The sequence below is a fragment of the Etheostoma spectabile genome, unplaced genomic scaffold, assembly GCF_008692095.1.
Source record: "Etheostoma spectabile isolate EspeVRDwgs_2016 unplaced genomic scaffold, UIUC_Espe_1.0 scaffold00004708, whole genome shotgun sequence".
Taxonomy (NCBI): Eukaryota; Metazoa; Chordata; class Actinopteri; order Perciformes; family Percidae; genus Etheostoma; species Etheostoma spectabile.
In genome coordinates, this window is record NW_022603182.1 from 35,001 (window position 1) to 52,638 (window position 17,638).

Sequence of the window (17,638 nt, forward strand, 5' to 3'; positions counted from 1 at the left end):
AAAAAAATGCATGGTATGCAGGTAACCAGTATAATGTAGGTAACTCTTATATTGTTAGAATAACACAGAATGTTAAGTGATTAAAAGTTAATCACTATGCCATTATCAAGAGTCCTAAATAACTTTTTTGAACAGTCCGTCAAATTTAAGTTTAAGCGGCTAGGAAAGTAGATTTTTTTAATTTTACTTTTCTTTTCCCCCATAAACCATGGTAGCTATAGAGTCAACTCCTAACACCATATTCTTTGAGTTACACACTCTTTAGCTTAGGTCTCATTCACTAAAAAGGATGATTCAATGAAATATCACATTACAGAAAGCAATAATACTACTGCAAAGTAAGGCCCTGAGGCAAATCTTTGCTGGACATCACAATGGTTTTAAGTGTCCAAACCCTGAAGCCAAGGCAAAAAACTGCTCTCCATAAATGCTGGAGACACTGAATTTCCCACCAAAACTAGAGCTAAATGTGGTTAACATTGAATTAAATTTACCACACGTCTTTTTTTAGCTAAAAAAACTACAACAAAGATTATGTTTTCCCTTTCCATCCACCACATTAACGTTACTTTAAGACGCTTTTCCTGTCACCCGACATGTAGAATGGTTGTTTTTGTGTGTTTTTTTTTTAAAGACATAGCCTAAATGTTAATTAGATGGACAAATGTAAAGGTAACAGTTTAATGTTAACTTTACTGAACAAACTGTTATCTATCACACTTAAAAAACAAACAAACATAATTATAAAACCGGCCGATAAAGGTAGCGCAATCGTACTAATGGACCGCGCTGACTACGAGAGTGAGGTTTTACGCCAACTCCAAAACACTAAATATTACCAACCATTATCCAAATCTATTAAAGAGGTGACAGCGACCCAAATAGCTTCCATCCTAGAAACCCTCAGGCAAAAACACTTCCTTACGAAAAAGGAATATACTTACCTTAAAGGACAGGCCCCCCACAGAACGCAACATTTTTACATCCTCCCGAAAATCCACAAAGCACGGAGCAAATGGATTAATAACATTCCACCAGGGAGACCAATCGTCTCTGATTGTGGCAGCGAAAACTACGAAGTAGCTGAATACCTCGACTTTTTCCTAACCCCATTGGCGGACAAACATCCCAGTTACCTAAAGAATACTACGGATTTTATCAACAAAGTCAGGGAAGCCAAGATCAAGGAACCTTTCAAAATGTTCACAATGGACGTCAATAGTTTGTACACCAACACTGATATCCCTAAAGGAATGCAAACAGTTGAGAAATGGCTCAAAAAATACCCAGCAATAGGTAGACCGGACAATGAAATATTACAATTGTTACACCTAGGCCTAACCACGAACGACTTTGAGTTCAACAAACATTATCTTCAAATAAAAGGTACAGCGATGGGTAAAAGATTTGCGCCACCCTACGCAAATATCTATATGGCTGAATGGGAAGAAACAGCATTTCCCAAATGTAAAAAACTTCCAAAGAGATACTGCAGGTACTTGGATGACATTTGGGGCATATGGACCCATTTTGATGACGAATTCAACAGCTTCGTCCAAACACTCAACGAGCATCATGACTCAATTGACCTAGAACCAACCCTCAACGAAAACAAAGTAAATTTCCTGGACACTACGGTTTTCAAAGGACCACAATATACAAAAACTGGCATCTTGGAGACAAAAGTTTTCTTCAAACCGACAGACACACACGCTTTACTACATAAAAAAAGCTTTCATCCCCGACATACCTTTAAAGGTATATTAAAATCACAACTTCTTAGGTTCGAAAGGATTTGTAACAACCCAAAAGACAAGGTGAACGCAACTCGAACCCTTGTAAAGAAACTCAGACAAAGGGGATATTCAAGGACCTTTCTTCGGGAGAACCAAAGAACCACAATTCCCCAAGAACCAAACCAAAATCCAACAACCCATGACAACAAAAACATTATTCCATTTATAACAACCTACTCAGGATTCGCCTTAAGGGCTAACAGAGAAATCAAGGAAAACTTCGAAAAAACGCTATCCCGTACCACCATACCCGAACGCTGTAGAATTATGTCAGCCTACAGGAAGAACCCAAGTATAAAGGACATGCTAGTGAGGGCTAAACTTCAACCCCAGAAGAAAACCCGGACACGATCCAAGTTTACCACTCAGGAAGATTAAGGAAAAATGCATCAAAGAAAATCTTTTGTTAACTCAACAAATAATTGTATATGGTTCAATTTTACTGTTATAAACTTGTTGTACATTTTTAATTTTAAATGATTGTTCTAAGAATTAATTAATTAAATTGGCCTGAATACACCCAAAACCGATTCCTTTCCGATCCTTTTATAAATTTATAATTTTATAACTTATTAATAAAACATAAAATAAAAATATTTAAACAATACCAATAACAATAGTATTATTCAGTGTGCCGAGGTGCTGCAATAGCAGCACTCGGCACAATGACTATTATTGCCCATACTTATTATTATTATTCCGCCAGTTTTTTGACGCACTACTAGTCCCAAAGCGTTGCCAACACGCACACCACATTACACCGACATGTGGGTATTGATCGGGAATGGTGTGCTATGTAGTTTCAACCAGATTTGCCACGTGGTTTTACCGAAATCGGCAAAAATACGGCCAAAAATGTCCCATAGACATGAATGGGAAATGTTCGGGAAATCGCTCAACATCACTCAAAACCCCCCCTCTTTGGGACCGTGCTGCATCGCCATACTTTAACGTAGAAACCTGATTAAAAGTTTAAACCGAAGACAAGACTTTGGGCTTTATTGGGCTGAATGGGCGTTCAGATATCAGGCACGGTTTCTCCCAAATCACAGTTTACGTATCGTCCCGTTTTCAGACTGTCTCAGATTTTCCAATGTGTGTGTATGTGGTGGAATGTTCAGAGCTAGAGTGGGAGACAGAGTGAGGGGCTGCGGTACCGATCTCTGGAAGTTTCCCAAACAAATTGCTCTCTCTCCTCCAGTTTTAACTCTTCAGACTTCATTATTGGTCAAAATGTAGGGAATCTTGTTCCGGTCGCAGACATGTAACTATGGAGTCTGTCGGACTTAAATTGTTGGCTGTGATCTACCAACTGTCGACAGAAATCATGAGAAAATCATGCAGCTGGGGTACGATTCAGGTATTTATTTACCCAAACAAATGTCTCTCTCTCCTCCAGTTCTATCTCTTTAGACATCCTAGTTGGTGAGAATGTAGGGAATCTTGTGCCGCTCGCAGACATGTAACTATGGAGTCTATCAGACTAAAACTTTCCGCGCTAGGCTCACCAACTGCAGATATAGACATTGAAAGACAGAATATGGCCCGTACTCTGAGAAAATCACCATAGCAACAGGTTCTGTTACTGAGAGGGCAGAGGGGGGGCTGCAGCACAATGCTCTAAAACAAACAAATGTCTCTCTCTCCTCCAGTTTTAATTCTTCAGGCATCATAGTTGGTCAAAATGTAGGAAATATTGTTCTGGTCGCAGACATGTAACTCTGGAGTCTATCAGACTTAACGTGTTCACGCTAGGGAACCAACTGCCAAGACAACACATTGAAAACGGCTCAGACACACACACCCCTATCATGACCCTGTTCCCTGGCGGCCATGTTGACCAACTGACTCCTAACTTACATTTCCAATGTGTGTGTGTGTGGATGGGCCCCAATAGCAGGCACACTGGTAAAATTTCTGCGGAATTTTCTAGTTATTATTACCATTATTATATTTTCCACAAACAAAACCTTTCATTCTTCTCCCCTCTCTTCCCTCATGCAAATGAGGGAGTAGGGGGAGGTAGAGTATACATGCCCGACCATAGGCGGGGGAGAGATTGATGCCCCGAATGCGGCCCGCTCTCCTTGACTCTACCTCCTTCCTTTCTCTTTATTCTCTTCTCCCTTCTTCCCTTATGCAAATGAGGTAGTGGTAGAGGTAGAGTTTAAACACCCGAACCGGTGGGGGTGAGTTGGCTTCCAACCTCTCACCTTGACTCTGCCTCTTTCCAATTTCCGTTCAGAGGATCACTTCACGTGTGGGTAAGTCTATCCTGTTAGCATGGCATCTTGGTCTGTATTGTTTAGACTTACCCTTTATGTATGGGTTCTTCACTTCATCTACCCACTGTATGTGTTATTTAAATAAGTGATTACCGCATTACTGAACTCATTTGATATTAGAGTTCACTTTGTCATTGCACGTCACTACGTACAAAGCAACAACCTGCAGATATTACTGACATGCATTTAGCAGCTTGGAATGAATGTGCTATTGACAAAGGTAATACTTTTATTTGATGCTTTGTCAGATGCCACTGAACCTCGCCGGGTCGTTGTACCCCTGGATTTACAGGAAGATGAATTTCTTCAAGTCCTGAGGGACAGGTTTCCAGATTTGCACACGCAGCAAGAGTTCAAGTTGTGCAGAGTCAATGGCCAAAGAATGGTCATGCTTCTGAACCTGAACACTAAGTGCCCCAGGGAAATCCATCTCAATAATGCCTTGCGTTGGTCCAACTTATATATTCGTCCACAGGTATGCAAATGTGTGTGAGGATTTTCAGTACAATACTTAAGGTTACCATGTACCTGTAACACTATGTACAGATTTAAGCAGAAATTACTTTCGGATCAGGTGGATCTGGATATTGTACAGCCAAAAAAGTATTTAGTCAGCCACGGATTGTGCAAGTTGTCCTACTTAGAAAGGAGAAGTCTGTAATGTTCATCATTGGTACACTTGTACAGCTCTTTGGTCTTGGCCATGGTTTTTGTTTGGAGTCTGACTGTTTGAGGTTGTGGACAGGTGTCTATTTATACAGATAACGAGTTCAAACAGGTGCCATTAATACAGGTAAGAAGTGGAGGACATAACAGCTTCTTAAAGAAGAAGTTACAGGTCTGAGAGCCAGAATCTTGCTTGTTTGTGGGTGACCAAATACTTTTTTTCCACCATGATTTACAAATAAATTCTTTAAAAATCCTACAATGTGATCTCCTGGATTTTTTTTTTTCTCTTTCATTTTTTTCGTCCAGGCTGCAGGACCGCCTGTCCAGCCTACAGACACCAGTTTAAGGCAGGACGCTGGACCGCCCATCCAAGCTTCAGCCGCCACTGATAGCAGTAATCATGATGATATGAGGTTTGTTTGTCTGTTAGTTTGTTTAAATATTCATGTTCTTGTTCTCCAGTCAGGTGCAACAGCCCCAATGTATGCAAATATAGAATTTTGTCTGAATTTCTTTATCCTATATGGCCGTATCATGAATGTGTTGTCATTGTTTTGTTTTCTGTGTTCTCAGGATGTCAAAGGTCTGGCTGACATATTAAAAGAATTCCAAAATTACCATCTTGACGTTAGTTGCACCATCCCGTCATTGCCAGACGCAAAAACATACTTCAAAGTGCATGTGTTGCTCTAAGCCGAAGCTATTTTGCCTGTCATAAACTCCCTCATATTGAGTTCGTTGGGGAGATGGTAGAGGACTACAGAGGTCCAAGGAGAGAGTGTTTCAGGTTAATTCAAGATTTGATGCACAAAAAGGTCATGTGAACAGTGATACCTTTTCAGATGTGCCATTATTTTTAAGGCCATATATGAGATGTTTTCTCTTTCTGTTACAGACTCCTCATGATTGAACTGCAGGAAAAGACGGGCATTTTCCAAGGAAGACCAAGGCGGCTCCTTTTTAGCTATGACCAACGAGCGTTGGCACAAAACAAATTTTATACTGCGGGAAAGCTGGTGGCCTGGTCCATAATCAACAATGGACCAAGTATCCGATGCCTGAACCCAGACTTATTTTTGCTAACGTGTGGCCAGAAGCCTGAGATGACCTCCTTTGACCTGGATATTTTCCAGGAAGAGGAGTTACAGATGAAGCTTGAAAATGTATGTTATAGTCTTGTTTTAAAATAGTAACGCATTATTTTTATCACTTGCATCACTATCTTGAAACATTCCCCATTTCCCAATGTCAAGGAAGGATCCTCCAAAGCCAGAATTTGGAGGATGCTACGTCATCAACGTCCGCCGAAGGACCGTTCCAATTTTGAGGATCCTCCGAATTCCTCCAAGAACTGAGTCCTTCATTAAGAAAGTTTCCCACAGACAGAGAAGGATGCATAAGTGTATCCTTCGCGGTCCAAAACCACCCACAATCCTATGCGCCTTTGCCGGTTTGTTAAAAAAAAAAATTATGGCGGACCTAAGCGGGAGTTTGAACGGCATCGCTGACGGTGAAATAATAATTTAAATGTAAGTATCTTTAGTGTGTGCCGTACATTTTTTATCACCGTTAATGTTTTGCATCAATGTAAAGCTTAACGCTTTAATGCTTGTACAAATTGGCATTCTCACAATAAATGCTTTAAGTAACGATCTGGCAAAGGCCCACGCATAGGATTGTGGGTGATTTGGGACCGCGTAGGATACACATATGCATCCTTCTCTGTCTATGGGAAATTTTACGAATGAAGGACTTTGTCCTTTGAGGAATTCGGAGGATCCTCAAAATTGGAACATCGGATGATGTAGCGTCCTCCTCCTGGCTTTGGAGGATCCTTCCGTGACATTAACAAATGGCTGCTGATTCATCTTCTCCATCCCAACAGCATAATTAAACAGCACAGTTAACAGTTCCACAACCAATTCATCCAGTGTTTTGAAATGCGGCAAAGAAATTCAATGACACAAGCCCGCAATGACGTCCACTTGATAGCCTGTTCCATTGTACATGTTCTCCAAATGCTAAGGAGGACTCTGACCTGCTCCTGAAGGATCCTTCCCAAGGAATCCTTGACATTGAGAAACAGCATATGTCTAGCACCCTGAAAATACTAGCGCTGTCTTGCTCTGTGGAGGAGGAGTTCTAAAGTGTGGGAAAATAATACAATGACTGAGGTGGTGATGAACAGGGCACTCAGGAACGGCCACGTAAAAGCTGGCTTAAAGTATATACTGAATTAACCAAAGACTAAATAAGAGTGTGTGTATGTGTGACATATTATACATTATGCTTTGCAGCTGGGTTACAGCTAGGAGGGAGAGAACAGACAGGGCTATCTTAGTCAGATATGCTACAGTGAGCACGGGAGGAGGAGATGGTGAGGCCAAGGACACTGAAGTTCAGGACGGTCTGATAACTCAGAGAACAGGACATACAAACTAAGGAGGGAGTGAACATAGCTGTCTGGTGAGGTAAATGATAACTGAAAATAATAAGAAGAAAGAGGGAAGAGGCAGAGCAGAGAGTGTAACCCAGCAACAGTATAGCTGACCAATCAGGCCCCACAAGGGGAACCAATATAACCCTGAGCACAATATTGTTTAAGTGCCTTTTGGGGGACCTCTGTACTAGACAAGTCTCCATCAGGTCCGTGCACGTGTAACTGCTCGGAAACGCATTTCATCTGTTGACCACAAGAATAAACGCTGTGTTAATACATCATGGAGTCAGTTGTCAGTTTATAGAAGGATTTCTCCAACAAATTTGGTGACCCCCGACGTGATAACGTAATTGGACAGGGGAATCCAACTGGACCTTGGCATTGTGTCCACGGTCCGGTTCAGCTCAGCCACCGGACTGACATCCCGCAGCCCGTGAAGGGGACTGAGCGGCGATACTGCGACTCGTTGGTGTGATCACTGAGAGCTCTCAACAAAAAAGGTAAGCAGAAGCCTGTTTAAAATCAAAATTCTGTTATTGGCTGAAAACTAAATTGATGTGATCACATTTCAACTGTCGTAAGTGTTGTTTTAAGCGAAATGTATTGATTGAATGTGCTGTAATTAAAGGGATATAAACAGATGAAATGTTGGGGCATGATGTGATTAAACAGAGAAAAACAACTAGAGAGTTGTAAGAGAATTGTTGAATAATACGGGTGGCGGTAGGAGAGGAAAAGGGACAAATAGTCAGAGGAAAATACGTCCAGATGGTTGACGAGGTAGGAGACTGCTAAGGACAGATAGTTCAGATGAGTGATTGTGAATTGCCACCCTTGGTTCTGTGTGAACATCCTGAAAAAGAGTTGCAGTTAACAGATTGTCATTGTAATATTACGAGTCCACCGCGAGTGTATTTGTGCGAAGGAGTGAGAGGTCACTTTTTAAGTTGTAAAGATTATAGAGATGTACATAAAAAGGCTCTAGATGGAGTCTTAATGAAAAAGTTGTTCGTTGTTGCATGTGTGATTTTTGTTGTGGTTTGGCTTGTTGGATTTTTTCTCACTGCTTATTTGTTGTAAAATGACGACCCCTTATGGTAAAGTGTTAGTAGGGGCAGTGAAAAAGTATGGCAGTAAAGGAGAGGAGAAAGTAGCAAAAGAGACTGTGAAAGAATGGGAGAGAGGAGGATGGATTGAGGGAGAAGGGGCGCCGTCCCCGGAGAAAGTGAATGAAATAGTGAAGTATGAAAAAAGTAAGTTGGAGTATGCGGAAAGGCAGGCAGAGGAGGAAAAGAAAAGAAAATGGTTTAAATTGACTAAACCAAAGCAGAAGGAGTATGAAGCGCAGAAAGAGAAATATGGGGTGGGGTTGAAAATGACAAATGCAATACAGAAACAATTGGGATTGACAAAACAAGATGACAAAAGTTCACCAAAAACTGAGACAGAAGCCGAACAGAATAAAACCGCTAGCGCAGAGAAAACCCCGCTGCCCGCTGAAGCGCCCCCGCCAACAAACCCTTTTTATCCAGACATAAGAAACCTAAGAATTTCCGCTCCACCGCCGCCGTATACAGGTCCAACGGCATCAAAACCCACAGTCCAAGCCCCAGTGGTAACTGCCCATTTACAGCCAAATGCATTACAAATAGACGTCCCACAGGATCCATTGATACCGGCATTAGAGGGCCGCGTACAGGATTTAGAATGTTATCTAAATTTAATGGTACAGTCAGCGCCAGGGGGAGCAGCAGCGGCTCCACCACAACCAGCGGTCACAGTCCCGGCCGGCCCAAGCAAAGCTAGTACCCCATATTCAGCGTCTTTTTGCCAACAAAATCCAGAGCATTTTCACATGTCAGTAAAAGGACCCAGTCCACCTCACCATAGTACCCCACAAGACTCAGGAAGTAAGGAAGATAGCGAACAGTCAGACAGTAGCAGGGAAAGTGAGCAAACAGACAGAAGCTCTAGCTCTAGGGAAAGGACTAAAAAACGACATAAACGCAGGCCCAGATCTAGATCACAAAGTCCTCAAGACGTTTTTGTAGCAGGCACATTTAAAGGTAAATTTACCAACGAGGACCCTGACGAAGTTATGCTGCGAAGATCAACTAGAATAAGGGAAAGACTTAACAAAGAGTTCAGAGAGATAAAAAGGCAGCAAGAGCAGCTGCGTCTAACAGTAAATGAGCTCAGTGAGGGAGAGCAGACGCGCCACACACCAGAGGCGGGGCTACAATGCCCACTCCGCCCAGTAGGAGGAGGAGGAGGACTGTTGATGTACACCCCTTACAGTTTTGGTGACTTAGATTCTCTGTGTGCAAAACTCCCCTCCCAGGAGGGGCTGAGCATTTCCTCACAGCTTTCAATAGTCTTACAGCAGGAGTGCAGCTGTGTTTGGGAGATCTCAGAGCAGTATTGGGTAGAGTAATGGGAGCAGATGAAGCTAGTGCTGCCCTCACCAGAGGGGGAGCTGGACCCACTGTTCCCGCATCAGTGCCTGCATCAGCAGTAACCCCTGGCATTTGGGCTGAGCTGCACCGCATGTATCCCACAGTTGGGGATCATGCAGCATGGCATGATTTAAAAAGACTAAGTGATGAAAATTTTGATGCCTATGCAGATAGAGCAAAAAAGATTTGGCAGCGTGCTATGAGGGAACCGTGGGACCAGTCCGCCGCCACAGTGGCGCTGTTCCGCCATGGGGTACTAGGGGGATTACCCACAGCAGTTCAGACACAGTTAGGAGGAGTAGTAGGCCTGCAAACAATGACGATGCAACATGGGGCGAGAATGTGCGTCATTTCCTGTCAAAACACCAAAAAGGAGCAGAGCAACAAGAAGATGAATTAAAAGACTACAAACTCAATTGTTAAAGAAACAACTGGAAGAATTAAACAAGCCCAAGCCCAGCAAAGCTAAACAAATGACAGTCTCACAGAACCCCCAACAGTCAGAAGCCCCTCACAGTTGCAGACATGCTGTCTTTTCTGGGCCTCACAGGATACAGCCGCTCACATATCCCTGACTATACCAACAGAACTCATCGCTGTCTCACCGCCCCCCTCCTATGGACAACAGAGGCCGAGGCCGCCTTCTCTGACCTCAAAAGTAACCTAGCAAGGGCAGAGACACTCACCTCCCCAGACTACTCACTCCCATTTCATATGGATGTTTCTGAAAACAATGGCTTTCTCAATGCCATTTTATTTCAGAAAAAAGGGGGAGACAGACATGTACTGATGTACCACTCATCAAGGAAAGATAGCAGCATCAGCTGAGATGTGCAGAATGTTGCTACCTGAGGCACACAGACCAACACATGAAGGAAGAAAACAGACTCTCCTGAATCTGTCTGAGCTGTGGTGGCACCCCAATTTGAGGGACATGGTGACACATTTTTGTCAGGAATGCAGGGTGTGTGGAGAGCATAATGTTCAGAAACCATACACCACACTAAAAGGAGCGTACCCAGTCCCCACAGCTTGTTTTCAAGATATCAGTATAGATTATACTGATATGGGCGCAGAAAATGTGGTAGGGGGAAAAAGGTATCTTCTGGTGATGGTAGACAGGTTCTCTAGGTGGGTAGAAGCCATTCCCACCGGAAAAGAGGACGCAAAAAAACAGTGGTGAAATGGCTCAAAACTGAACTCATCCCGAGGTACGGGGTCCCCAGGCGAATAAGGTCAGATAATGGCACACATTTTAACAACAAACTACTAAGAGAAGTAGAACAGGCCCTGGGAATCACTCATGCCTTCGGATCAGTTTATCATCCACAGTCACAGGGAATGGTGGAAAGAGCAAACCAGACATTGAAGGCTAAGATAGCTAAGGCATGTGCAGGAAGCAAGTTAACATGGGTAGAAGCGCTCCCATTGGCCCTCATGGCTATGAGGTCCTCAGAAGGACGAGAAACACATTTGACCCCACACGAAATAATGACAGGGAGAAAAATGCCAGGACCTCCACTAGATGGAGGCCACATGCCAATGTTAGATGTTCAGCAAATAGAAATGACAGACTATATGAAAAAGCTAACATCTCTGGTTTCAGCCCTTTCTACGCAGGTCCAGTTGGCGAACAGGAAACCGCAGGAGGAAGCAACACTACCTGTCAAGGTAGGCGACTGGGTCAGGGTCAAAGTTCACAAGAGGAAGTGGACTGACCCCAGGTGGTCCGGGCCGTACGAGGTGGGGGAGGTTACTTCACACTCGGTCCAGGTTAAAGGTAAAAAAGGAGCACCTTGGCACCACCTGACACATTGTGCCCCAGTCGCACCTCCTAGCCGCCCATTGGCAGAAATTAGAAAAGCAATCCAAAATGTATAGATGGAAGAGATGTTTTGGCGGGGAACAGCCCCCACATAGTACATCCATAACTTGGAAGGCAATGGGGTTTGGGAAAAAGACAACAGTTGTCCTAGCAGTAGTAGTAGTAGTGGGAGTTGCAGCATTAGTTCTGGGGTTGGAACATGCGTATGGGGACCGAGACCACAAAGAACAATCACCCGGTAGTGTCCAACCACCTCTCAGTAACAAAGGAAATGAAACTAGACGAGAGAGAAGAAGAGCAGTTTGGGCAGTAGTGAAGCAACACACTAAGGGCCCATCCCCAAGGTGCGGTGCCAGATTGACTCTCCCCTATGTGAGAGACTCAACCACGTCATTTACCTTTGATTTGTGTCAGGCTATAGACTGCGGGGGGTATAATAGTTTCTACAAAAACACAGATGTGTACATCTGTGACGACTATCAAAAGGTAGAGGACTGTGAAAGGAGCGCTTCCGGACAGGTGAAAGGTAGTCTCTGTAACAGCTGGTATGACGCGGGTTGGACAACAGGAGGGTGGAAACCATGGGCGAGGTTGACAGACAAAAGAGATTGGTGGGTACAACAAGATGAATGGGAGATATTATCTATACAGCGGGACTATAGTTCAGACCCCACGAAAAATCCCATAACCCTGTCAGTAAATAGAGCAATTGGGAGCAGGAACGGTCAGGATGTGTGGATGTTAGCCATAGGTGTATGGATAGCAGGAAGTGACCAGATAACCCCCCTGCAGATAAATATTTGGATCCCCTCACGCACACACAGAATGACACTGACATGGCAGAGACTACAGTAAAACCCCCTCTGAAGGAGGAAGACGTAATAGTGCAGGACTTCTCTAAAATGAGGGTGGAAGATGTGTTAGAGTTATCAGCAGGTGCAGGCCAGGACAATTTATGGATCAGGTGGCTAATACAGAATGCCAAAGAACAACACATGGAAGGGTGCGTGGCCTGTGCCACAGCTAGACCAGTCATGTTCACTAACCCGGCCCCGTTGTTTCCTAATGAGGACCCAGCAGGATATGCATGCATGTTGAACTTCACACACTCTAAGACAGCTTCCCGCAATTGTACTACCCTAGCATCCCTCTTTCCCCCAGGCTTTGAAAAACCAGGGTATTTTACCGCCATAAAGGGGAGGGTGCAAGATATCACTGTTTCAATCTCACCGGATCAAGCAAGCCCACAATCAAACTAGGTGATATACCCCCAGACTGGTGTAATACAACTGTACAAAACAAAACAGCCCTAGGCCCAGTGGCTAGAATAGGACTATTCTACTATTGTGGTGGTCTTAGGTTGTACTCCCAGATAAAGTTCCCAAATCAAACGTCAGGAGTTTGTGCTATGGTTAGATTAGCTATGCCCATATCTTTGGTGGGGAGTAGAGTCCACTATACCCACCATAAGGCTGTGCAACTGACCGTAAAGAGAAGGCGCAGGGCCCGTAGTATGCAAGGCCCGGCTTTTGATCCATGGGCGGGAACCCCAACCTATATAGACAGCATAGGAGTTCCTAGGGGTGTCCCGAATGAATACAAATTGGCAGATCAAATAGCCGCAGGATTTGAGAATATACCACTGCTTTCAGCCATCTTCCCCGTCACTCCCAGCAAAAATGTAGATAGGATAAATTTTGTGCATTATAATGTTTTACGCTTGAGCAATGCAACTAGGGATGCCATCGAAGGCCTGGCCGAGCAGATGGCCCCAACGTCCCTCATGGCGCTCCAGAATAGGATGGCGCTGGACATGCTGTTGGCTGAAAAAGGAGGAGTCTGTTCCATGTTCGGAGAGATGTGCTGTACGGTCATCCCTAACAACACTGCCCGGATGGGAAGGTCACCAGGGCTTTGAACCAACTTCGAGCCCTTTCCCAGGAGATGCATGACGCCTCAGGTGTATCAAATCCATTGGAGGGGTGGATGACAACCTTTTTTGGCAAATGGAAGAATCTTATCACTGCTTGTTTGACATCTATTGCTGTTTTTCTCGCTATTCTAGTTACCTGTGGGTGTTGCTGTGTGCCCTGCCTGCGGACCATGACATCCCGGCTCATCACCACTGCCTTGTCCAAAGAAAAAGCGCCGCCTCCCTATTCCGCTGGGATGCTGCCATTACTCACCATGCCAGAGGACGGGGAGGACGTTGAGGCACTGCAGTTAGTGTAAAAGGTGTTCGCACCTAGTAGGTGCGAAAAGGGGGAATTTGTGGGAAAATAATACAATGACTGAGGTGGTGATGAACAGGGCACTCAGGAACGGCCACGTAAAAGCTGGCTTAAAGTATATACTGAATTAACCAAAGACTAAATAAGAGTGTGTGTATGTGTGACATATTATACATTATGCTTTGCAGCTGGGTTACAGCTAGGAGGGAGAGAACAGACAGGGCTATCTTAGTCAGATAAGCTACAGTGAGCACGGGAAGAGGAGATGGTGAGGCCAAGGACACTGAAGTTCGAGGACGGTCTGATAACTCAGAGAACAGGACGTACAAAACCAAGAAGGGAGTGAACATAGCTGTCTTGTGAAGTAAATGATAACTGAAAATAATAGACAGGCAAGAAGAAAGAGGGAAGAGAAAGAGCAGGGAGTGTAACCCAGCAACAGTATAGCTGACCAATCAGGCCCCACAAGGGGAACCAATATAACCCTGAGCACACTATTGTTTAAGTGCCTTTTTGGGAACCTCTGTACTAGACAAGTTTCCATCAGGTCCGTGCATGTAGAATTGCTCGGAAACGCATTTCATCTGTTGACCACAAGAATAAACGCTGTGTTAATTCATCATGGAGTCAGTTGTCAGTTTATAGAAGGATTTCTCCAACAGTACCATTTCCTTTAAATCAGACCCCCGACAGCGGATCTATCCTTTTGTCATAGGATAAATGGCGTGAAGTCTGAAAGAAACAGTTTTCTAGAGCAGTGTTTATCATAGCAGGTCCCAGGTTGAGACCAGAGCCTATCCACAGCGACAAGATGTTCTTTTTCAGATAAGATAGAATGACCGGTCAAGAAACTTAACGCAAGGAGGGCAGATTCACAAATACTTAATAGAACCAACTGTCTGCCTGAAGTCCACTAATTGTTTTGTTTAAGATTAAACTGTTTTACATACCAGGGTTTTTTCTTTCCTCTGGGGACACTGGATATAAAGAAGTGTATTACTGATTGTATTCACACAGAACTGTTACTCTGTAACTTGGTGCATTGTAAGAGCTGCACTTGTCATTTTTGATTGTTCTCAGCAGAAAACAATTCAACTTTCACCGGAGACTAAACTTTGATCCAGTTTGCAGCCTGTCTTTATTCTGTTTCAACAGAGTCTTACTTCAAACCAAATTCCTCCCTCGCTGTTCAAGAAACGTCCACCACAAACTTGGCGTTGTCGGCAGGATTTCAAGGAGGGATCAGATCGGGACTCCGCTGGTAACTGATGACAGTACATCCAGGGATCTGATGATCACCTGCCTCTAAACCTCGCCAAACATCTTTGAGAGACAGAGGGACAGAAACCACTGAGGGCTCGCTGATTCCACTCTGAAATCCAAAACGACAAGGAAGCAATTTCAAACAGCAGGGTAAGTTCAAGTTTCAATTCTGTTGGATAAATTATTTAAATTGGACATTGAGATGGTTTGTGAGACAAATATTGACTGTGATTCAACTGAGGGATTCGGGGAAAGTTATATTTTGTTTTGTAAAACTTTGGGTTGTGTACAAAACAGGAAAGAAGAGAAGCTAGTTTTTTTCCAATTTTTCTGTTCACACTTGGCACTATTTCACATCTTTTATCTGTAGTTCTCTATTCTGTCAGGACTTAACTCTATCTCCCCCACCGCTTCTTTTTTTTCTTGTTCTGTCTTGGCAAGAAGTATTATGCTTTTAGGTCATCTGTCCATCTCTACATCAGAATCAGAAACACTTTATTGATATGTGAAGGGAAACTCTTGAAAAGAGTGCTCCTTCGAGCCGGATTTGAACCAGCGACCTAAGGATTTCAGATATATACTTCTACAGTCCTCCACTCTACCAACTGAGCTATCGAAGGGCGACAATGTATATAAACACACTTCCCATTCTTGTGAATGTGATAACACAGGACCCCCTGGAGGGATTTTCTGACTGGGCCTGTAGCTCAGTGATAGAGTGCACTTCACAGTCTCAATGCCCAGATGTATTACAAGATTTGAAGTGAACTTTGCATCGCACAGCGATGGTGGTATAGTGGTGAGCATAGCTGCCTTCCAAGCAGTTGACCTGGGTTTGATTCCCAGCCATCGCAGTAGCTTTCTTTGAGTGATGTTACTTGCTTTATTTTACAAGAAGACAGCAGAAAGGTTACTTGCCCAACCTGGTTGGATTAAACATTAGATCTCTTTGGGCTGGACGATTATGGCAAAAGTGATAATCACGATTAGTTTGATCAATATGGAGATTATCACAATTATTTGTTGATTTTCTACTCTAAAGTGCTGGAAAGGAAGGTTTCACCAATCGTTGAACCTCAGGTTAACAAGGAACAAGTTCAACCCAGATGATACAGCTTTAAGACATCACTTTGGTCACCTTCCAGCTATGTCATATATGTAAATGGCAGTGATGGGATTTGAACCCACGCCTCCAGAGAGTCTGGAGCCTTAATCCAGCGCCTTAGACCACTCGGCCACACTACCTGCAGCTATCGGTTTTCCGCATCGTGACAAACACAACCACCATAACTAATGGTTTGCGTGTTAATGTTATTGGAAGAAAACCTTTGCAAGGAAAAAGCTAATATTTTATCAAAAAATGTTATCTCTCTTTGTCATTTTTCTCTTGCAGTGATTTTAGAATATTATAACCAGCATTAAGTGAGCAAGTTTAGGTCTGTGTGAATATGGGCTGAGCATTTACCTGGGCTGAATTTGTGAACATCTTCTTCTGCATATTCACTGTAAAGAGCCATTACTCCTCCAACTGCCAACTATTGTTCCAGAGACAATAGGATATACAGTTTTAGATTACAAGGTAACTGTCCAAGACCAAAGACTACACGGAAATACCTCAAGTGATCAAAACAGTTTGTAAAAATTTGCAGCACAGATATAAAACCACTCTTTAAAATATGTTCATTTACCATTCAAAAACAAAAGTACAATCATGAAAAACATACTACTTAGATATTCCAGCAATCCTGGTCACAGCACCGGGGGGATCTGCATGTTCTTTCTTACCAGCAAGTTTCTGGAGGTTCAAATGGCATCTTTGATGGCGGCCAGGGTGAGACACTGATTTGCAAAGTGTATAGCTGTAAATCTGCTTCCTAAAAACAATAACAGATCCGGCACTCCTCTCCTTATTTTCTCTTTTGGCTTCTTCATCACTCTTTTTGGCCTTACCTCTATTAGAAAGTACGGTTCTGCAAACCATGTACATATTAATCTTTGCGGTCATTGGTATGCAGGTCACTTGATGTAATACAAGCAAATATATAAGGCCTCACCCAACAGTTTTGTGATACGTGGTGGGTAACTCTATGTCAATGATCAAGCTTGTTGCTGTGAACAAGAAACCACCAGCAAAATGACTGATACATCATCAGTTCAAAAATTTTCTTGGATGCCAAATATTTGAATTCAAAGTCAGAATCCAATTGACATGTAAGAACAAGACAATGCACGTCCAGCTTCTATCATCAGTCAGCTATTGCACCCCCACTGCTGCTGTATGTGGACTGTGGCTTCTGCGTCAGTGAGGGGTCCAGCAAGCTGCAGACAAAGTTTGGGGAGTGGCCAGACCAAAGGAGGCCACCATCAGCCTCATTGAGCGGCTGCTGCAGGAGCTAGGAGTGGCAAACGGGAGGGACCTCATGGGGGTGCCACTGCTGGACCAGGTGCGCATGGAGCAATCTGGCGTGTGCAGCAACGCCACGTCAAGTGCAGGACCTGCCTGGTGTGCAGCTTTATACAAAGACGGATACCACCAAGAAGGGGAGTGTTGTCCTGACCAAGTATCTCTGGAATCATTTCATTACCACCTGAACAGGTTCATTCCAGGTTGGTGTCTCCCTTACAGTACATCATAAACACCCTATATAGTGTTTTCTGAAAAAAAATCATTAG

General features: G+C 43.6%; 3 non-coding genes across 3 annotated transcripts; 1 reads left to right on the forward strand and 2 right to left on the reverse strand.

Annotated features, from left to right (window-relative positions):
- Positions 1–15,497: 15,497 nt before the first annotated feature.
- Positions 15,498–15,585, reverse strand: trnay-gua (transfer RNA tyrosine (anticodon GUA)). Its single transcript is given in 2 exon segments — positions 15,498–15,533; positions 15,549–15,585. It is a non-coding gene; the product is annotated as a tRNA-Tyr (tRNA).
- A 162-nt stretch (positions 15,586–15,747) lies between these two features.
- On the forward strand, positions 15,748–15,819 carry trnag-ucc (transfer RNA glycine (anticodon UCC)). Its single transcript has one exon. It is a non-coding gene; the product is annotated as a tRNA-Gly (tRNA).
- Positions 15,820–16,128: 309 nt separating this feature from the next.
- trnal-aag (transfer RNA leucine (anticodon AAG)) lies at positions 16,129–16,210 on the reverse strand. Its single transcript has one exon. It is a non-coding gene; the product is annotated as a tRNA-Leu (tRNA).
- Between the last annotated feature and the right edge of the window lie 1,428 nt (positions 16,211–17,638).